The sequence below is a fragment of the Saccopteryx bilineata genome, chromosome 1 (assembly GCF_036850765.1).
Source record: "Saccopteryx bilineata isolate mSacBil1 chromosome 1, mSacBil1_pri_phased_curated, whole genome shotgun sequence".
NCBI lineage: Eukaryota > Metazoa > Chordata > Mammalia > Chiroptera > Emballonuridae > Saccopteryx > Saccopteryx bilineata.
In genome coordinates this window covers 235478057-235502159 of record NC_089490.1, presented here as the reverse complement: position 1 = coordinate 235502159, position 24103 = coordinate 235478057, and the positions used below count along the sequence as shown (strand labels likewise).

Sequence of the window (24103 nt, the reverse complement as noted above, 5' to 3'; positions counted from 1 at the left end):
GTTGAACTGCAAATTGTTTATAAGAATATTTTTAACTTTATAAGATACAGCCAAGTAGATTTCCCAAATGATTGTACCACTTTATCTTTCCATCAACAATGATTAGAAGGTCTAATATTCCACGTTGTCAATAACACTTGGTATTCACAAACTTTTTTAATTTAGTCATTTTAATGGATGTGTAATAATGTCTTTGTGATTTATAGTGTGCATGGTGTTGAGTTTCTTTATATGTACTTTACATTACATATATATTTTGGTGAAGTGCTGTCTGAATCTTTGCAGTTTATTTTTTATTTTTTTGGAAAGTCAGGTTGCTTATCTTATGAGTTCTAAGAACAATTTCCTATTTAAGATAAAGACCTTTGTCAGATACATGTCTGGACAAATGTTTTCTTCCACCCTATCTCCTGCCTTTCTATTTTTGTTTCACTGATATTGAAGAGTAGACATTCATTTGTTTTCACTTTAGACTGTGTCAAGTTTATCAATCTTGTTCTCTCATTGCTTATGTTTTTGTGTCTTATCCAAGACATTGTGCCTACCTCAAAGTTGCAGGGATTGTCACTTGCATTTTCTTTAAGAACTTTTAAAGTTTTATTTGGATCTCTGATATATTTTGAGTTTTTTTCTTCTTCTTTTGGTAAATAGTAATAAAGAAGAATTATAGTTCACTTTTTTATACTTTTATTTCTAGCACCATTTGTGCATATTTGAGGGCTTCTAAAAATAACTTCTTTTTTGCTTAAAGCCATTTGAATGGTTTTTCCTGTCTTTAGCTAAGAAGACAGATAGCCCAGTTCATATGGTTTATGAACAAGAGTAAAGAATGAGGAGAGGAAGACAAAGCAACCAAGTCAGAGCTTTCTCTTAGATACTTCCATTCATCATGAAAGACAGGGAGCCAATGGAGAATTTTAAGATAAGAAGTGACATAGTTGTATTTATACTTTAAAGCACATGCTGGCTTCAGCGAGCAGGAGCAATATATATGGCCTGCTATCTCACTTATAGTACTAAATATTTATTTGTTCCACAGTCTCAACAAAGAAATATAATAGCATTTAAAGACCAATTGAAGAACTGATGGTTATAAATGTATCCACGTCTTCTGAGCATTAATCATTGTCATATTACTATGTTAAATGCTCAATAACTTATCTGACCTCTTAGTAAAATCTAAAAAAAAATGAAATAACTTAAAAAACTCCACATTTTGTTAACAATAAAATGTATACATTTTTAGAGATTTATATTCTAAAACAATCAAAAAATTTAAATGAAATTATTTGATCTCTCGCTTCTAGTGATGTCCTTTTTTCTTTTTCCTTTTAAAGTGAAAATCCTTCATATGATGGGCAAACAAACAGCACATTCTATTCAGTAAAATTAAAACTCACCATTAGTTGAACTTAACTTCCTCTAAAAGCAGCTTAGAAACCATTTATTGCTAATTAACTATGATTCTCAAGTGATGTATCAAAGTATTTAAGCAACTAAATAGGCCTCTTGGAAGACTTTAATAATTACAGAAGCAAAACACAATGTGATTGTTTATCCAATCATATAATTTGTATATAGAACATTTGTGTGTGTTTATGTTATATATAAGATACAATATTAATAGAATACAGAGTATAAATCTTTGTATATGTTTTATATTTATGCATACATAGAGAATAAATTATAGTAAAAGTGCATGCACTATGTTATATTCAGGTACTCAATTATATTATATATAATATATTGTGCTTATATTATATGTCAATAAGATGATAGATTAGGGGTTATGGAAAATACATATATAAGACTATAATGTATTTTAAACATAGGAGGAAACATATAATTCTTATAATTATAAAGGTGACTGATTTGTGAGTGCTAATTAATAGTATCACTTTCAAATTCAAGGATTTAACCAACTAATAAATTTACTCTGGAGTCAGTTAAGAAACAAAATATGAGATTCTTCTTCCCTGGATAAGGCTGTATTGGAGAATGCAATTGAAACAGGCCCAGTGCTTTTCCCGGTCGCACCCCCACACCAACTCTGCACCTCGAGATCTTAGGGACTGGCTAGATGAAGTCCTCTGAAAATGTTATTTCTTACTCTGTTCAATTCAGAGAAAACCAAGAAATACAATCCACTTACAAGTCACAGCTTTTAGGACTTTGCACCTATGTAACAGGATTGTAAAACTTAAAATTTTTGCCATTTGTTTTGTGAAATATCCTCTGGAAACCATTTGGTGAGAACAAAAGAGAGAAAAGAACTTGCAGAATAGCTGTCATTAGTTTGGGAGCAGAACCGGGAGACAATAGTGGAAGAGTTTAAATCCTGCTCAGTCACTGGCTCTGTAACTATATACAATCTAAAGAGTTTTAATAAAATCCAAACAGAATCGTGGGAAAAGCTTTCAGTGGCCAGCATGAGGACATAGAGTGTTTGGATTTTGATGAACAGGAAGAAGGAGAAGGAACAGAGGGAGATGTGCCGACCTTGTGGGTGTGCAGAGTGGAGAAGAGGAGGGTGAACAGGATGAACTGACTGCTGGGAAGGAAACAGACAACCACGAGGAGCTGAATCCTGCCAAGACCCCGAGTGGGCTTGGAACTCGATGATCTTTCCCTCCAGGCTGCCCCTGTCACTTAGTCTATGCCCTCTCTAGTCCATTCCCAAATCAAAAGTTGCTTTCTTCCAGGCCAGCAGGAGTATGTCTGATGCTTTATCTTCTCTAAAAAGCCTCAATTTTTGCAAGATAATCTCCATTTTAATTAATTGAAAGTCAGTTGATTAGCACCCTAATCACAGAAGGGATATTCCATCATTTTCACAGGTTGACACCATACTCAAGGGGAGGTAATCCCACAGCACATCTTTACAAGGAAGCTGATTTGCCTACTACACCTCCCCTAAAAGTTCTCATTTTGTTAATGATAATTTAGAACAATGCTACCAGTAACAGCTGTTCAGCACCTTGTCTGTGAGTCATTATGTTTCTTCATTTGATTCAATTCATCTGCAGTATTTCTGGTTCTAACCAAAGCTTCAGTAGTCCTTAGTGATGAAATTATTGACTAAAACAGGTACTTAGTGGAAATCAAGGAAAAACTTGACCTTATATAATTTTTATTCCTGAATAACATGAAGCCACATTAAGGACCTAATGCAACATTGGTTCCAACTTTTGTTTGAAAGAAGGTGAAACAATGATTTCTCTTGATGGAAATTCAATAGGCACTTATATTTTTCACATAACCTAAGATTGATGAGCATATATGATTCTGATAGATGGTCTATTAAAACAGAAAGAAAAAAAACACTTACATGGAGAGAATGAAAGACAGCCATTACTGTGAGCAAGCAGATGTTTTCTTCTCATATAGTACTGCAGGCTTTCATCAGAGACTCCTAATTACAGTCTGTACACGGGTATTCTTGCAATTCAGTCCATTAACCTTCATCTGAAGCATTCGATTCTGCATAAGGTACATTGTCACAGCAATGCTTTCACTCTGTGGAAATGCATGCTTGCTCGCAAAGTAAAAAGACTATTGAATGAACTTAAGGTTTGTTTTCTGTTCCAGTGCAAAAGAAATAAATATATAAAACTAAAAACCCCAGTCCCCCCTCCCCGACAGCTCAGTGTGAGGCATAAGCTATTTTAGCCATTTTCAAGAAGAAACAAAAAGATATTTTAATTAAGGAGTCAGTAATAATATATGCCTGAAAAATAGTTTGGCAAAAAATGAAGAGAAATACACAGACAGAATCAGAGGAGTAATTTAGCCGTTCCAAAAGGAATGATGTGCAATTATAATGTACAATTAAATTCAAGGCTATTCTTCATGAAAGAAAAAGGAGAATGGCTTGCCCAAATAACAAGATGCTTTTATTTAAAATGTGGTTCTGGTTTTCTTAATTACTACTTAAAATTCAGATTTTCCTTCTAGCCTTATAAACACAAATAATCACTAGTTCCTCTCATTCCTATAACATAAGTTTAATAAGATGGTAGAATATTCCATGTGATATTTTATGAGCAGAAAAATTACTTGATTCCTGTTTTCTCTCTATGATCCCTTTAAATGCTATGAGGGAGAAATGACAGTAAGACCAAAGCATATTTAGATTATTTTCTGGCTGAAAAAGTATATATACAGTGTGTCCATAAAGTCATGGTGTACTTTTGACCAGTCACAGGAAAGCAACAAAAGATGATAGAAATGTGAAATCTGCACCAAATAAAAGGAAAACTCTCCCAGTTTCACACCTATTCAGTACAGTTCAATGTGGGCTCATGCACAGATTTTTTAGGGCTCCTTAGGAAGCTATCCCGTATAGCCTCTATAGACTCCTCACTGACTGGTGGCCTACCAGAATGGGGTTTCTCCACCAAACTGCTGGCTTCCTTCAACTGCTTATCCCACTGAGTAATGTTATTCCTATGTGGTGGTGCTTCATTATAAATGCGCCAATATTTATGTTGCACTTTGGTCACGAATTCGAATTTAGCGAGCCACAGAACACACTGAACTTTCCTCTGTACCGTCCACATCTTGACTGGCATGGCCGTGTGCTGCTCCGCTGTATACACGGTGTTACGTCATCATCTGCGCATGCGCACATGGTGCCACATCATCCTACAGAAACTGGGAGGGTTTTCCTTTTATTTGGTGCAGATTTCACATTTCTATAGTCTTTTGTTGCTTTCCTGTGACTGGTCAAAAGTGCACCATGACTTTACAAACATACTGTATGTGTATATATATGTGTGTGTATGTGTGTGTGTGTGTGTGTTATGATAGTATAATACAGGAAGATAATTTAATATATGTAAATTACAAAATATCTTCTAAATGATGGGTCTAATACAATATTTCACAAAATAGAAGTAATTTTATTATTTAAAAGATTTATCAAAATGTATTCAAGATGAAGTGCTTTCAGAAATCTTTATTCCAAAAATCATTAGCCAATTCTTCAGATTTGAAAACGACAAAGTAAGTAGAATTTTAGAGCTAAAAGGAACCTCAAGAATCATCTAAGACTGTGGTCCCCAAGCCCCGGGCTGCAAACCGGTATCGGTCCGTGGGCCATTTGGTACCGGTCCGCAGAGAAAGAATAAATAACTTACATTATTTCCGTTTTATTTATATTTAAGTCTGAACAACGTTTTATTTTTTAAAAATGACCAGATTCCCTCTGTTACATCTGTCTAAGACTCACTCTTGATGCTTGTCTTGGTCACATGATACATTTATCTGTCCCAACCTAAAGGCCGTTCCGTGAAAATATTTTCTGACATTAAACCAGTCTATGGCCCAAAAAAGGTTGGGAACCACTGATCTAAGACCATTCTTTAATTTAAATTACAAGATATATTATATCACTGAAATATATTAAGTGATTTGTTTTTTTCTTTTTAAAATTTATTCATTTTAGAAAGGAGAGGGGGGAGGGAGGAGCAGGAAGCATCAACTCCCATATGTGCCTTGACCTGGCAAGGCTAGGGTTCAGAACTGGTGATGTCAGGGTTCAGGCCTTAAGTGATTTGTTGTAACACTTATGAAATAAATGGATTAAAGTCCCTACTTAGCGTGAACAAGTAGAGATTTCAAAACAACACACTTTCTGGACACCCAAATCCAGTGTTTTTCATATTAAATAGTTCATTTCATTAAGAACTGGCTCCATAACTACCTTCTATAAAGCTTGACATGTATTATTTAGAAAATCCTTTTTTAAATGTGAAATTTGTTGTGAAGTTTTTTGGTCAAAAGTTTCACCTTGATAAAAAGATTGTCTCAGTGGGTTTTAGAAATTTGGAGCCCTGATATCATTAAAATTATTTAGGGAACACTGTTAATTTATATTGAAATAAATAATCTCAATGCATCTGCTATAAAATTATGTGTTACTTCTAATTTTCTCCATATCCCAAGCCATGAGTTTGGGTTTCATGAGCTTACATGTAAAAGAAATTTTCAGTAGCTATTATATACTTGGATTAATAGATACTTGAGCTTGGGGTATTATAATATTTGCTTTTATCTTCCATTTCTTTGACTTTATAGCATTTAATATGTTACTCTAAACTTCAAAGTGTAAATTATTCCTTTAATTGTTTAATAATTTTATTTAAATCTCCTTCTTGAACTTGTTATTTCCACCTAGTAACACATATTTGCTGAGTGATTACTGGTTGTTCCCACCAGGCCAACCTGGAGAGGACAGAACAGTCTTCAGATATTAATCTCAACTACTTTATATTGTAGACAGTGTGTATATGATGAAAAATCTTGTACAATAAAGTAATGAAATTTTAGATTTTTACATTGGGTCGATAGTGCATCTTCCTTAAAGATTGGAGTGTTGAGTGAATTAGTACATCACAGTAAGTTAGCTCAGGCCTTCCTTGCATAGAACAATCAATTATATCATTTTTCATAGCTCTTAAGTCTGATAATGTGGAAAGTGATAATGTATGGAATATTTAGTTCTCTGAGTCTTTTACTGTGTGATGAATTCATTTATTAGTCCATCGATCTTGAAAGCTAATGTTTTATATGTTAAAAGCCGAATTTGTTCATTGACTTTATATAAGTAAATTTAGTTTAGTTCTTTTTTTGTCAAATCAAAGACTAAAAGTTGTCAACAAATCCTGTCACCTTAAAGCAACATGTCAATAAATACAGAACATCAGTGTTTTAAGATAAATGAAGCTAAAATTCAATTTCTTCAGACTTAGGGTGTTTTCTTACTCCTGTGAATCACAGGCATGTCACAGATCTCATATTTATTGTATTGAGCAACCTTTTGAATCACAGACCATGAGTCATAGTAAACACACTTTAAGAATCCATGTATCAGCACTACCACTAGTGCAGTAGCTAGATTTTAATTATTTAATAACTACATCTAAATGAATGATCACTCAGTGTATATACCCAAATTAAATATTAGGCATTGCCTGTTAGCACAGTGATAAATGATAGATAGAATGACAAGAATAAAGTATTTTAAGCTAATTCAAAAGACATGTTGGTGAAAATGCTGAAAAGTATACATTTTGTAGTCAATGCCCTGAGAGTTTATAGAGCAAACAGGGCACTCCTGTTTTATGATGTCCTTCTGTGCCATCCTGTCCCCTAAACCTAGAACAAGGGTGAGCACGTGTGAGCATGTTGCTCTAGCACTTTGCTCATCCTGGTGATTTAGTTGATGCTGTAGCAACAACGTATGAGGCAGGTACTGTTAATAGTCCCCCGTTTTACAGACGAGAAGTTAAATCTCTGCCTCGGGCCTCAGAGCTTGGAGCAGCAGAAAGCAGAGAGAGTTAAACTGAGCAGCCCGTCTCACAGCTAGAGTGCCTAACTAGTAGTCTTCCACTCTCATATCTCTCCATTCGCTGTCCAAGTTTGAGCTTTTTGCAAGATTCTGCACAGTATGACTAATCAAATGCACCCTCTGAACGCGAGACCAAAATCAGCACTGAGATACATGGTTATGCTTTTTTGTTTTATTTATTTTTTGGCATTTCTCTCTACACTGTATCATTTCTATTATTATTATTATCTATAGTTACTTTTTCAACGTGCCTGGAAGATAATTGAGGAAAAATACTTATTGCCTAAAAGTGAATCTCTTATCCTCTTTTTCCTGGGCATTAATTTTTGTCATATATTAGGCTAAGTATTTCAGCTACATTACTTTAGCTCACAGCAACCAAATATACTGCTCAAAAAAATGAGAGGATATTTCAAAATGAATATGAAGCGATAAAATATCCCCTCATTTTTGTGAGCAGTATAAAGTAGGCCATTTAAAAATCGCCGGTGTATGTTCGTGGGAAATAATCACTCCCCGTATTTTAGGACGCTGGGGTAGACTGGGGCAGAAAGCACCACGGAAACGTTGACATTGAAGTCTCAGATCTCAGAGATGGCTCCGTGGCTGTTGGCGTCCCACCTAGCTCCACGACGTCACAATGCATTGGCTCCGCCCCGTCTAGCTTTCAGCTTTCAAACCCGCATTGCTCAATCTGATGAGCACACTGAGTAGTCACTAAGTTTAAGTAAGGGACACTGCGCATAAAGTAATTTCATAGCAGCATTAGATTATTAGGCATTGATAACTTTTTGTAGGCTTCCTGTCCAGCAACACTGCAAAATTAGGAATAAAGGGAAAGTAATGAGACTGAAGCTACTATCACAGTTAATTTCTGATGTGTGTTGAATCTTCTTACCAGAGTAGATAACAAGCATTAGATCCTGATGAATTCACTTAAAGTTGTTACTTTTACATTATTTTATTAGTAAGTTAATCTTGAAAAACTAACCATATATTTTTATATATTCAACAACAATGAAAGGTGATTACAAAACTTTATTTTATTTTGAAGAAATAAATATTAAGTACAATTATTGTTGGAGTTTGAATTTTCACCCTGAATTATGAAAAATATGTATGTTTCTCATAAATGGTTTTTATCTCTTACGCATGCAGAAAATCAAAAGACTGTACATAAATTTGACATAATTAAGAGAATATAAATACTTCTTATTTCTAACCTATCCTATGAACTTGACTCGAGGGTGTGTGCTGATCAAAATGGGGGCTAGTTGCGATTAGAGATGTCCTCCCATTTCCCCCTCCTTTCTCCCCATTCTTAGTGCCCCTTTGTTTCATCCAGAAGCCAGAGCTGCCTTCCGTTCCCCTTAGGGTGACAGCTTAGGGAGTTGTCAGTCAAGTCCCTTAAGATTCTAGATAAAATTGACTGAAAATCTATTTCCCTATTATGGTGTTTCCAATTTAATATTGCTCCTAGGAGCTAAAATGCAGCATCGAGTCAATCGTAGGGATCTTTACGGTCAAATCTTTAAAATTACAGATATGTAGATGTGAAATATACTTATGGCAGGAAGGTGGATGCTTAAATAGAGGTTTCTGCCCTTCCCGAATTATACGTCACAAGAGGAGACTAGCTCCATCTATTCTTAACATATTTGAAATAGCTTGATGTTAAATAAGCCCCTTGTAAAGTCAAGGACATATAACAAGCATCATAGCTCACTGATTTAAAGGAAATTAGAGAGATTATAAAAGAAAAGTAATCTTGATAAAAGGAACATTTTCTAATGGTTTTAGTTTATATTGTGGTACCAAGTATCTTTCCTTTTCTAATGGTTAGTTTGTTTTTCTTTTCTTTTTTTCTCTCTGTGGGTCTTTCCTTCAAAAAGGCAAAGCAAAATAAAACAAAATACCCTCCGCAGTGATATATTTTAGGTGCTGGATGTGCCTTCTCAGAAAGAGTAATGAAGAATGAATGTTTTTCCCAGGTCGACCTCTTGCCTGGAGTTTCTTCTCCAACAGAAAAATGTTATTTTTGACTCTTCCAGTGCTTTTGGAAAGAGAGATAGTGCAGAATGCTTGGATGGGAACTGATAAGCAGATGTTACCAGACTCTCAACTTAGTATCTGAGCCGAGACATTTATCAGAGGAGGAAATATAAGGAAGGGGGATATTCGGGTAATAGAGTTTCAAAGGAGTAAAAGATGTGGCTAGTTCCAAAAAATAAATAGTATCCTTTTTTAATCCACAGTGAAATATACGGAATTCAGGGATGGATGTTATGAACCATATAAACAGAACTTTTGAAAGGGAGATTTACTGCATTTAACTTACCTTAGAATCTTCAGTCCACTTTTGAAAATAAAGGGCTTAAAGTAATTCTTATGATGAGCAAGTGGTAAAACATACAAAGTATCAGATAAGAATATTTACTTGTTTCAAGAGGTTTGCACAAACTTCTGATTTAATATGTTGTTTATAAACATCAAATATCCTGTCTTTGTGTTTGTGAAAACATACAGACCAGGAAAACAAAAAAGATGTTTTGGTTAATTTCTGAAAAAAAATGCTGAATTGGGCAAAAGAATTGATTTTTATATAAATATATTTTTATATAAAATGCATATACCTTAAATATAATGTTTTACATATTTAAATATATATGTAATGTCACTTAGCACAATTTTTGTTTATATAACAATCTATAAGACCAGGCATTACATTACTATTGTTATTATTTTTGTATGTAAAATAAAGTTCTTATTTTTCTCAAAGTAATGCAGTTTACAAAAAAAATCAAAACCTACCACATTTCTTTTCAAATTTTGTACAAAAACTAATAACCAACCTTATGAGGAAAATATAAGGTGTATTTCTATATGTTATTGTTGATATATCCATTTCCAAAATGCCAGTGCTATTTGTTGAGGTTAATAAGTATAAAGTGTTTTTTTCTTTTTAATTTTTTCATTGATTTGAGAGAGAGAAAGGAAAGGAGAGAGAGAGAAAGAGAGAGGGGGAGGAGAGAGAGGTGGAGAAGCATCAACTCATTGTTCACTCAGTTATTCAGTCTAGTTGTATATTTATTGCTTCTCCTCCGTGCCCTGACTGGAGTGGCGGTTGTCACACCGGTGGCCTCGGTGCGCAGGGTGACTCTTCATCCACTACGGCTAGCCATCCAGCCAGGACACGTACGGAGTTTTTTTAATCTACCTTTCTTTTTGTTGTTGTTCTTTTCAAAACTACAACATAACAATAAAAAGAAGAGCAAAAATGGTAAAAACAAATAAATTCTCCTGTAGAAACGGCGGGTGAGTAGTTTTAAGTCAGCCTTTAAGCATCTTGTCTTCTGAGCCTCACTGTGTGAGCTAACAAGAGCATCCTTATTTCAGGTCTGTTTTTTCTCGCAACAGCCTGTCATTCTCTTAGGCATTAAAATGTGGTGTATGATGATTGGTCTTTCAGAAACCCCAGAAGTGGAAACCAAGCTGGAGAGTGCACGTTCAGAGCCTCGTAACTTCCTTGGGGCAGAGTAAGTTGAATGTCTTTGTGTGGGTTCGGTTTATTCCTCACAGTGTAGCTGTACCAGAAGGGTAAGTGAGGTGTTGTTGCAGAATCACCACAGAAAAGGTAAGTCGTCCTGTATGTGATGATTTCAAGTTACACATGATGCAAAATATAAATGGTAATTTATTTAAATGAGCAAAAGCGATTCTAGGGTTTTTTTCTTAAAGTCTCCATAAGACAGTTCTTAATAGTTCCTCCCAATTAAACAAGTAGAAATGTAAACGAGCAATTTGATGGAAATCAGTAGTATGTCAGCCGGAAGAAATATACCCAGTGCTGATTTCATAGTTAACAAATTACTTACAAATAAGGGCTCTGTAAAGCTCAAGGTTGCAATAAAGTGCTGCTGTATTATTTCAGTCAAGCAGTTCAAGCAAAATTTGATTGAGTTTAATATTATCACATATTGCTGTGTTATTTCTCTATCTTCCATTCTCCAGATAGAAATGTCTGCTTTTCTCTCTAATGCACTTAAGTATTTTTTACCCATCTTTTTTATTTAATACGTTTTAAGTAAACTCATTATTTAACCTTGGGATTTTCATCTGGACCCAAAAGAGAGACACATACAGTACTCTGGGTTCCAGAATTAGAATCTGGGGTCAGTAGGTGAATGTGATCTTTTATTGTGTTCTTTGGCAAAAAAGACAAAAGAGTTGAGACATGTGTGTTGTAGCACTGAATTATGAAAATAGAGTATTTTAACATGTTTTTCATAAGGTGAAATAGCTGTGGACTGGGGTATCTCCTGCCTCTTGTCTTCTAAGAGCAGTCTGGGCTGTTATTGTGACATTTCCATATTCTTGCTTCAAAGGCCTGGGTGTGGAACTACTAGCTCAGTGACTTCAGGGGTGACAGGTGCTAGCTTTCAAAACCAAGCAGTTTGTTATATTTTCCTGAGCCAGTGTGGTTTTCTTAGGGGTGAACATATGACCCGAACAGAGGAAAGAGCTTCCTTATGTCTTTTCTTGGGAAATACTAGTTCATAGAGTCACTTCTGTCCCCTCAGAACCTGATACCCAGCTTGGGAAGGGTCTGGGCTTCTGGCAACACCCTAACAAAATGTCAGATCGTAAAATGAAGCCAAACTGAAGAATGGCAAGTGGTTGATGAAAAGAGGAATGGCCATGGTGACATCATCCGAAGCCTGAACCAAGCTTTGAATTATATACCCATAAACTTTGAAGTTAAATAGGTATCCCCTGTGTAATTTTCCCTAGGCTATTTTTTTTTTCCTTAAGCAAGTTTTTCTTGAATTGTCTTTTATTTGAAAATTTTAAAACATCTTAAATAGTCAAGAAAGAGAAAACATCCTTCCTCCCTTTTTCAGGAGACTACACCTCTTCTTTTTGACCATGTGGTCATGTTGGGCTGCTATGTGAGTCTGAACATTGTTGGCGTGTTAACAGATGGGCATTTCCTAGCTCAGCTGAGACCAACAACAGCCTTTTTCTAAGTCTCTTAAATTATAAGTAAGGAAGCCAAGCTGCACTGGAGGAGAAAGTTCTTACTTTTCAACTATGAATGCTAGAGAGAGTAAGTTTCCTAAGTTGTCTTGGAAGCCTATGCTCAATGAAATTAGGAACCTTGCTACTAAAAAACGGAATTATAAACGCTAAGTAACCTAGTAATGGCACATGGGCATAACTTTAGGATATTCATAAGTGAAAGCAAATATTTAAGTGCTTAAAATCAGATAAATTAATAGAAATTCAAAACCTAAGGAGACATCCAAGAATAAATAGATGAAACCCACAAAATTAATTAGATTTTGGAATAAGTCAATTCACATAAGGACTTGGAATGTAATTTCAGATACTGAACCCTGAAGGTTGAACAAAAATAATTAATAATTAATTATAAAGAAAATAAATGAATGATTTTACACAGAGATTGCATGGCCTTTCATGCGAGGTATGGATACAGAATTGATAACATCTAGAGATGAAAATAATGAGAGATGTAAAAATGGACAGAGATGTCTCACTGATTTCTCTCAATATCTTTTATATGAAAGCACAACAAATGGAAACAGATGGGTGATCTAGGTAAGCAAAGGTATATTCCACTTTCTGCCTTAGTTTGCTTTCTCTTTTCTGGTGTATAATAGGAATGGAATTACCTATTGGCTTTCTTGTCTGAAAGAAAAAGTTATGACCGTATAAAAGAAGAAATCAAATTTGCAGAAAGAAAATGTAATGCCTCTTGTGTGGCGTTATAATATTTACTCAGCACTTACCACACATCTCAAAGTTGTAAAACATAGCAGGCCTTGCTGACAGCCCTTTGAACAAATCAAGAAGTTCCTCTTAGTGAAGGCATCATGAAAGGAGGAAGACCATGCAAGGTGTCAAATGGATAACCTATCGGAAACAGCCTTTGAAAGATTTTAGATCCCTTAGTCAAATTTTCTTCTGCTTGCACAATTTTTCAAAAGTGCAAAGGTGTTATTGGAAACTTGTAATTAAAAATATCTATTACTAGGCAGTTTGTAATTGTTAGTATAAGTCCTGTGATTGACAGTTAATTCTGTAACATTGATCTGTGGACACTAATGTCAATCACTTTGGTAAGCTCTCTTTATTATTGTGGGATAGCATTATGGGGACAATAGGATTCCTAGTAATCTTATTTTAAAAACAAAATGAGCCACACAGAGAAACATGTTATGAGGCACTTATATTTCTTTCTAGGTGTATTAAACACAGGAGAAACTGGAATTCTGAAAGTTTGTTTACACTTTCCAGCATACCTTTATTTTATGTTTTTCTGATTAGAAAATGTGGCAAAAATTTCAGTCTCAGCTTGGAGAACTCAGCTTCAGTGCTAGGGAAATTAGGAGAAAAGTTTATCATTGAGCTCACTTTTTTTTATTTTAATTTTTTATTATTATGATTTTTTGTGTGTGTATTTTTCCAAAGTTAGAAGCAGGGAGGCAATCAGACTCCTGCATGTGCCTGACTGGGGTTCACCCAGCATGCCCACCAGGGGGCAATACTCTGCCCATCTGAGAGGTTGCTCCATTTTGGCTGGAGCCATTCTAGCGCCTGAGGTGGAGACCACAGAGCCGTCCTCAGCGCCCGGGCCAACTTTGCACCAATGGAGCCTTGGCTGCAGGAGGGGAAGAGAGAGATATAGAGTAAAGAGAGGGGGAAGGCTGGAGAAGCAGATGGGTGCTTATCTTTTGTGTCCTAACCAGAAATCGAACCTGGTACTTCCACATGCCAGACCAGCCAGAGCCTTTTTTAAACAATGGAATTATTGCTTCTAGTCATGAGTGTCATCAAGTTCACCATGCTGCCTTGGCAACAGGAGTAAAGCAATCCAAAGGATACATTGTAACAAGGTCCGAGAGCTGGCTGAACAGGCCTTCCCTGTGTCACTCAGACCTCTGCCTGCTATTTGAGAGTGACGCTTGAATATATGTCAGTCACAGGGCCAACATTGTAAGGCAGAAAGAAATAGCAGTGCAGAAAACAAATTTAAAGTTTTATTCTAGAGATGTTTGACAGTTTAAAATAGTGTTAAACTGGCCTACAAGACAGGCCTTCAATTAAAATAATGTTAGGATTTTGACTGAAATCCCTCCCCTTTAATGGAACAAAATGTTTGTATGAATTTATTTATTTTTTTCCAGAGGTGTTGGAATAAAATTTGATCTCTTTCTGTCTTTTTCTTTCCTCTTTTTTTTCCTTCCTTTTCTGTTTTATCTTGTGGATTTTGGCTTATCATTAATATATTGCTAATATAACCAACAGATTATATTAGTTAAGTACATGTTTGGTTTATACACTTCAGAGATGACTTCCTACTTTTGGATTTATTTAATGGAAGTGCCTAATTATCTAACATCTGTACTGTTTTCACATTTATATGTGTGCCTTGGCTTTAACAATCTGGGTAATATAATCAAATGGTGATGTATATCACTAGAAAGGTCTGGAAGATTGCACTGAAATACACCATTACAAAAACATAAAGCTCAAGCTTAATATTTGCTGGAAAAAATGGTGAAACTCTGCCAGACTTCTGTAAAGTCTGACTTATAATTATCACTCACAAAGAGTGAATTTATAGCACTTAGAGTCAGTAAGGCATTTTTTTAAATTACATACATCATTGTAGCACCTCGACATTGAGTATCATGGTCGCCTCTTTAACAATCACCTGCACAATTTAGCTCTGTCACCTCAGCACTTTCTATTGGGTGACCAAAAACCTCACTAACTGGAAGTTGAAGCGAGTCACATGGCACAGCTTGTCCCCACCATGCACGTTCAATAGACTCACCTGGGCCTCTAGTGATAGTACAGTGGCGTTCTGCCACCTCCGTTATGATGAGAATAATAAATGGGCAGCCCTGCCCAGCTTCTCAAGGCTCTTTCTTAAAATGGGGAAAGAATTATACTAAGGAAGAAAGTTGATCACGGGCAACATAACCTCTGACGTAAATAAAGATCACAGAAATAGTTGAGCAAAACATACTCGTGATAATGTTCGAGGCAGTTCTAGATTTAATCAAGAGTATAAAATGCTCCAATTACAGAGAATGACTAGATCCCAAGAAGAAGTCAGGAATTTGCCTGTAAGGAGTATATAACTTAAGTAAGTTTTTTAAAAAAAAAACAACAAAAAAATCATTGTATTTTAAAGTGCAATCTCTAATGAACGTCACCCCCACATTTCCAATGCAATGGCTCCAATATTGGTTACAACACAAAAGAGTGGTGAAAAACTTTGAAAAAAAAATAAAACCTACACAAAAAATAATGTGCTTTCTTTATTGCACCCCCCCCCCTTCACGTAATGGCAAGAAACACGAGGGAAAAACTAACCTGGAAACGTCTATACATTGATTGTTTGATTTGAGTTCATACAGACTATTAATGAAAATAATTCTTGAAGTGCCTATTTTATACTGTAAATATTCAGCAGACTTGATGGAAGCTAACAGCACAGCCTGGAGTGTTGTAGAGACTTCCGTTACACTTATGATAACATTTGAATTCCTATTTTTGACCTGCTTTCCTCATGCGCATTCTCTAAATCATTCAGCTCCCCTCCTCCGTTCTATTAAGTCCCCCAACATACCCAGAGGTTGTCAGTCTCGCGAGCTTTCTGCATGTCCTGGAGTCTGATGCTGCTTGCTCCCGCTCAGCCTGCTCAGCCTCTGTGCCTAGAACTCTGATTGGTCACCCGCCCAGGGGACCTGCACGAGGCATTGGATCTGAAGGGCTCTTTGGTGGTAGTCTTCACATTATGACGTCTTCTTTCTTCAGTTTACACAGCTAATGGTTATCTGTAATTCTTAGTGCCTTTATACACTTTGTTTCTGGACCTCTATCTGACTGTAGACTCCCTGAGGTCAGGATATGTCCCCATGCCCTTCCCTACTCTGTCCAGCTTTGTTCATGCTCACACGTAGTAGACAGTCAATAGCTGTTTATCGAATCAAGGAATGGGTAACTAATCCAGTGCAACAGAAATACCAGACGAAACAAAGTTTATGATTTTTCAAATACACATAGACACTCTCCAGCTCTAGTGGTGTCCTGTTACTATAATTGTGATTGCTTATGTTCAAAGGTGATAAACTTTATATCCTGTGTAGGTGTGGATGTAGAGCCTTCCACCTGGTCAGTAGATGCTCCTCCCAATTAGAGCAGAGTGAGTAATAAGAATATTGGTAGAGGAGACGATGAGCATGGCAGCCAGGGCCTGGCTTGTGTAGCGTCCCCAGGGTCACCAGAAGCTGTCTGGCTTTTCCTCTGAATGGGACAGGTGAATATGGGCAGGTGGAGGTCAGAAGAACTGCCAGGAAGCCGTGCTTCCTCTGTCATGTGTGTATTTAACTAGAGGTTGAGGATGGTAAATACAGAGGCAAGGACAGCAGTGAGAAAGTTGTTGACATAATAAAGATGAGAGATCGCTTTGGCTTCAACATGATATGACATCTAAAGATTCCAGCTACAGCTGGTAAACTAGGATTTCCAGGTTTAATATTGACAGGTAGAAATACAGTCTCCTCTACTTTCACACACATCATGGACTGCCTACAAAACTTACACTTCTTATTATGAAAAACTGAGTTTCCTTTCAATTAGCTATTCTCAATGGGTAGCAGCTGAGGAAACCATATAAAAATCAAATTATAGCATTTTATCCATAAACTCTATGAAAATGGGCATATGTACAGATAAAAGTCAGTGGCCATATTTATCTTACAAAAATATGGGAAAAGATAGATACACAGTCCTACAGATATATAGCATATATAGAGATAGATGATGAAGATGGATAGAGGGATGGATGGATGGATGGATGGATGGACAGATGATTTATTGATTAGATTAGATAGAGAATTTGTTTATGATCTAATTTTTTTTCTGTAGAAAAAAAATCTCTCAAAGAGCAATAAATTATAACTATGTGTATAAATAATCCACATAAGCAATCAAACATGTATGTAATTAATATTTGAGTATGGGGGCTTATATTTTTTCTAAATGGACAAACATGCATGTATGCATTTTAGAAAGTTCTCCAGAAGAGTTATAACATATTCCCATAAAAATTCTTCTTCATTTAATAAAGTAACAAGCATTAGACTTTTCTGGGCATCCTGCCAAAAAAGTATGATAATGCTGATTTGAAACATGAAGCCCTCTTGTGGAAAGTCAGCTCTCTGCTCATATATTTCCCAAAGCCTCATGGAGAGGGCAGAGAATACCCTAAACACATCTCTCACGGTCATCCCTGCACGCTGTGAACCATCAGGGCATGCCCTCGTTTACTTCACCCTGCACTTGTCTGCCTTTGTTTATGGGATCTATTTAGAGGCACTTGGAGGAAACATTTTTGAAGTTTTAATCGCTTATCGAATTCCTAGTAAGTAGAGTGCTTTCCAACACTAACAATCTATACACACAGTTATAAAATCAAATAAAATGCTACAGAATCAAACTGACAACTGGATAAGCACTTCAGCTGCATTTGTTGGAATTAGTCCTGCCCTCAAAGGCTTTCAATGAAAGAAAAAAAAAAAAGGAAAGGAAAACAGAGTGATATTTTATTTATTCTTTGGAACTACCAAGCTAGAAAGCATAGTGAAATTAAACATAACCTTTGGGACTGAATAATAATAAATAAAATTTTATAGGATATCATATTTCTAACAAGGTGCTTAATTAATTCATTGCCAGAGACAAGGTATCTTTAGAATGAACTTGTGAATATCTGAACTTAGTTCATTATCAAGAGCACACACAGTAACACTTCCTTACGGTGGCCTACGTGGTAGGTTATGGACTTGTTTCATAGTGCTCACCACGTCCATGTTTTCTGAGCTCACTGCTGCAGAAACAGAAACAGAACCAGCACAGAGCACCCTGCCCCATGGCGGCACGGACTTGGAAACAACAGAGAATTATGTGTGCTGTGGGATTTTACATTCTTTTCTCTTTTGCATCTTTATTTCTCTCATTTTCCTAAAGATCTTGAAGAAGAATTTTACCTTATTGCATTACTGAATTCAGGATCACTGGATCATGATAAATTTTAACATACATAGCAATAAATGTTACAGTAGTGTTTTATAGAGAAAAGATAACTGTCATCGGGGGGTCCTATGACACTTCTCTGTAAGGTGAGAAAGATCTAGGTATGAATGATGTCCCTGAAAATGGGTCATCTCTTATGAAAATAGAAACTTGTGTCAGAGAGCAACTGTTTTAACTTTGATCCATAACAGTATTTATTAAGAACTTAATAAAGATTAAACATGTAATCACCTATAATAAAAGTAGATATACCCATGAATATTAAAATTATATTTAATGTAGTTTTAGAAATCTCCAAGAATTTATGAAACATTATAGAGAACTTTGCACACATTTAATAAAATTCTCAGCAACTGATATGCATGTGTGTGTGTATGTATATATATATATACACATATATTACCTTTTTTGTGGCTCATTTTATAAACATGCAAGATAAAACTTTTATATTTTATCTGTGTAATATTTTACTGACTATTTTATAGACATTTTTCCATAGAATTGAATGCCATATATATATATATATATATTGACATGATATGGAATAGTGTTTCTCAGTATAGTACCAACATACTGTATTTAAATAGATACATTTCCACTGATCTTAAATTTCCTGCCAGGTGCTTCAGTCTTTCTAGTTTTGGCAACCTTCAGGGATTCAAACGGATTAGAAGGAGGAGCACATTATTTCCTGAAGTGGCAGGAGGATGCGGGTTGGCTCTGGGCAGCAAAGAGCACCGATATCACCACAGGGAGGGCTTCACCTGCAGTCACAGAATGTGACCTGTGGCGTCTTTGATAGGGCTGAGATATTTTAGTTTCCCAGAATGAGCAGATGGGGGAATAAAAAAAAAAAAGTAGCAGGAGGGTAAAAACACCTGCTGCCAGTTTGGGGGCATTTAATGAAACTGTGCTTAAAAAAATAAATTTATAAATTTTTTTGCCTTTTATTGTAGTATCATGTTTGGGAATTCACAGGAAAATGCTTGAATTGGCCCAAAGAAACTGTTGATTATGAAATTTAGATTTTACTATTGATATGAAATAATCCCCTTGACTAAATCCACAGATTGTTATTCTGTCTACAGCAAATATTAAGCGTTCTGCCTCTGCTTCGGCTGTTGCTTATGACAGTGTTCCAGTCGGCTGTTACCTCTCAGGACGTGTGTAGAGACAGAACAGTCATTTGGAGATACATTCAGTTGTAAACCAGGATATGATTTATCTGTAACACAGTTTAGAAACAAGCGTAATAATAATAATAAAAAAAATTGCCATTTTGAAAACCTAGCCAGCATTGTTAGGTGACATTAGAAATTAGATTGATGTGACGTTAAACTAAGAGTTATCGAGCTTTCTATAGGCTCTGGGGATTCTCAAGTAGTTGTTGTTTTCACACTGGATGGTGTAATTACCTCCTAGTTGGATGAGACATAATCACATTTTGCAACCAATCCTGACATTTATTATCCTATGCCCAGAATTGACACATCATTAGTAGCTTTGGGAATTGCTAAAACCATCTTATCTATGGGTTTATGTAAGCAGTATTGGCAGATAGCCTTGCATGAAAATTTAGCCAAAATGAAATCTGTGTGATGTGATGTGTGCGCTCAATAGTATGTCCTTTAGACTAAAAGAATTTGTCTTGTTGTTTTAAAGGCAAGTTAATGATTTAGATGCACTTAGAGGATCTCTCCTAAATTGATTAGTGAGGGTTATTTTAGTTAGCATGACATAAACATCAGAAACAGTTTATGTTAGTGCCAGAGAAATTCACCAAATTCATGTGTAGTAAAAACCTTAATGAATTCTAACCCAAGGTTTGGAAATTATAAGACCTACACCTTAAGGTGGAAATGTTCTCATAAAAGAAATCATCTCTTAGGAATAAAAATATATATGCAAAGAAGAAATGATAAGTTATTAGGTGAACTCATAGAATAATGCAGTTCTATTTTATTGTTTTTTACACTATTTTTCTAAGACTTATAAAATGTGTAGATTTCTGATTTTGTTATTAAAGTGAATTATTATTACCAGTTAAGAAAAATTAATGCCTACACCCTGTCCAGGTAGCTCCGTTGGTTAGAATGTTGTCCCGATATGCCAAGCTTGTGGCTTTGTTCCCCTGTCAGGGCACATACTAGAATCAACCAATGAATGCATAAATAAGTGGAACAAAAAATTGATGTTTCTCTCACCCTTCTTTTCTCTCTCTAAAACCAATTTTAAACTTTTTTTTTAAAAAAAGGAAGTCAATGCTTTTTTCACACTTTTCACTGGAATATCCCATATCCTTGCTACTATATTTGATATGATTTTATTTTATGACTTTAAAATATCATTAAAAAAACCCTTGTAATGGATATCCATAAAATATGTACTTGCCATCAGTATTTTAGGAGTTTTGTTGGTGGGAAAATAAATTTGGTAGAATGCCTTCTAGATTATTAACGTGTTATACAGTACTGATCTCTTGGAAAGATCATCAAAAGCTAACTTTAGTAAATAAATACAGCTATTTAAAAGAAAGTGGGAGTGATGAATGATGGAACATAATTTTCTTCTATGAAAATAAAATGTTATGTATTTCTTGAAGATTAAGAAATAGAGTTTAGGGTAAGCAAATGTGATCACCAAAAATTATTAAACAATTTAGAAAGCCATATAGTATGCATATATGCCATGTATGCTGGACTACATACCAGGATATTATTTAAAATATAATGTAGCTCTGTATTTAACTTATTATCGCTACTTTATGGATGAGATAGATTTTCTTTCTGAGAGCAGTTTTTGATGCTTGTCTTGAAGTAGCCATTTGCAAGATCCAGAACTGATTTCAGCTCTTGTTAGAAAGACTTGAATGTCTGTCATTTATCGCTACATATTTAAGGAGAATAGTTGACAGAACCATTTTTCACATATTTTTCTCATCTGTATAATTAAAGTGTAAATGCTAGTTAGCTTTTATTTTTTTAGGAACTATACCAAAGTTTAAAAATTTTTTTTCCAATTTTCATTTCTTTTATTATATGTGGGAGAGAATGGAAGATTGTCTACAGGGCTGTTAGGGCACTGTCTTTAGCATGTGTGGTTACACTGAGGGTATTCCTGTAACTCACTGTTATAATCTAAGAAAACAAATAGGCTCTTTGTTGCTGGGGCAGATTGACGTCACCAGCAACAGAGAAAACACTCAAAGGAGATTTGACAAGCAGCTGTGTAGCTGAAAAGAAAATAAAGGAAGGAAACCACTTTAATGTTGGATGAATAAGAATACTTGAGTCGCACAAAAGTCTCAGGAAGCCTTTGAAATCCTGAAACAGATCTAAACTTAGGTGTCAGAACTGTGGGTTAGAAACTGTGGAATAAAATGAAGTTGAAAGAAAATACTGACACAGAACAAGTAAATGTTAACAGCAAATAATCTTATTTATTAGTAATAGGTAATATATATTATTACCTTGCCCTATTATAGAAGAAAGTAAGGGAGATAGGTCTTTAGTTTCATTATGTAGGTGTTTATGAAAACTTAGAATAAATAAATAGACTACTTTTAAAAATGAAATAAATGTAAGAAAAAACAGCAAAATTGTAGAAAGGGGTTCTATATGTGGCTGAGAATGTGGGATGGGCATTGGGAGTCCCTGAAAAACTTTCATGAAATCCAACTTAGTTAATAATTGATGCTTAAATGTCAAGTTTGAATTTCATTGACCCACTTAATAACTTTTAGTACTTTCTCTTTTTCCCCCTCCTCCCTTCTTTCTTTCTTTCCTTCCTTCCTTCCTTCCTTCTTTCCTTCCTTCCTTCCTTCTTTCCTTCCTTCCTTCCTTCCTTCTTCCTTTCTTCCTTCCTTCTTCCTTCCTTCCTTTCCTTTTCTTCTTTTTTCCTCTTTTTATGTAGCTTCCTCTTAGAAAAAAAAAATCTTACAGAAAAGCTCTCTGTAACTTCCTGACAGATCAGGTCAAGATTTAACATTCTGAAGTATTTTTCAAATTGTGTTTTAAAATAGCATTTCAGGCTTATGCCATCTTGAAACAGTCTATTCAGTGTACAAAACTGAAACACCATTTGGAGCAAAACAATCTTAATGGTTATTATGTAAATAAAAACACAAAATATATCAAAAATAATAATAATATACCCTTAGATATTTAATATAAGTAGAATTAAAACTACAGCTATTGCCCTGGCCGGTTGGCTCAGCGGTAGAGCGTCGGCCTAGCGTGCGGAGGACCCGGGTTCGATTCCCGGCCAGGGCACATAGGAGAAGCGCCCATTTGCTTCTCCACCCCTCCGCCGCGCCTTCCTCTCTGTCTCTCTCTTCCCCTCCCGCAGCCAAGGCTCCATTGGAGCAAAGATGGCCCGGGCGCTGGGGATGGCTCTGTGGCCTCTGCCCCAGGCGCTAGAGTGGCTCTGGTCGCAACATGGCGACACCCAGGAGGGTCGCAACATGGCGACGCCCAGGATGGGCAGAGCATCGCCCCCTGGTGGGCAGAGCGTCGCCCCCTGGTGGGCGTGCCGGGTGGATCCCGGTCGGGCGCATGCGGGAGTCTGTCTGACTGTCTCTCCCTGTTTCCAGCTTCAGAAAAATGCAAAAAAAAAAAAAAAAAAAAACTACAGCTATTTAAATTTTGTTCGGTATATTTATGCCTATTTCTTATTTATCCTTGTTAAATGTAATTATAAGAAATTGATATGAGGCCCTGGCTGGTTGGCTCAGTGGTAGAGCATCAGCCTGGCGTGCAGGAGACCCGGGTTTGATTCCCGGCCAGGGCACACAGGAGAGCGCCCATCTGCTTCTCCACCCTTCCCCCTCTCCTTCCTCTCTGTCTCTCTCTTCCCCTCCCGCAGCCAAGGCTCCATTGGAGCAAAGTTGGCCTGGGCGCTGATAATGGCTCTGTGGCCTCTTCCTCAGGCACTAGAATGGCTCTGGTTGCAATAGAGCAATGCCCCAGATGGGCAGAGCATCGCCCTTGGTGGGCGTGCCGGGTGGATCCCAGTCGGGCGCATGTGGGAGTCTGTCTGACTGCCTCCTCGTTTCCAACTTCAGAAAAATACAAAAAAAAAAAAAAAGAAAGAAAGAAGTTGATATGAAAGAGCACTTATAAATAGAAAGTAATTTATTTATTTTATCAATTAATTTTTATTGATTGATTTTAGAGAGACAGAGGAATGGAGAGAGAGAAAGAAACATTCATTTGTTCCACTTACCTGTACATTCTCTGGTCACTTACCCTATTGGCCCTGACCAAGGTTTGAACCCACTACCTTGGTGTTTCAGAACAATGCTCTGACTGATAAACCCATCAGAGCCTCAATGAATTAATTTTTAATCATTCAGTATTTGGCTCGTATCCTAACATTTGAAAATAAAAATAAACAATGTCTTTCATGCTTATAAGAAGTACACCATATTGCTCAGACAACAGAGAAATAAGCCACAAATTGCAGTGTAGTGTGAAAACTAATAAGATATTGGAACACATTAGGTTCAAGGAAAAAGACAGGAGAGGGACGTCTGTGTCTGTCAGGAAAGCTCTTACTGGGTGACAAACTACATAGCATTATTGTACATACATGAATTAAATATATCCTCTACAGTCTCCATCA

The 24103-nt window shown here is 36.1% G+C and overlaps 1 protein-coding gene across 2 annotated transcripts in view; it reads left to right on the top strand.

The window, feature by feature from the left end:
- Positions 1-24103, top strand: part of BRINP3 (BMP/retinoic acid inducible neural specific 3) — a 327366-nt gene that overhangs the window by 4979 nt on the left and 298284 nt on the right. For both annotated transcript variants that reach the window (XM_066253514.1, XM_066253513.1), the window contains exon 2: positions 10821-10887. The gene's annotated coding sequence lies outside the window, so the exon portion shown is untranslated. The remainder of the gene's footprint in view (positions 1-10820; positions 10888-24103) is intronic.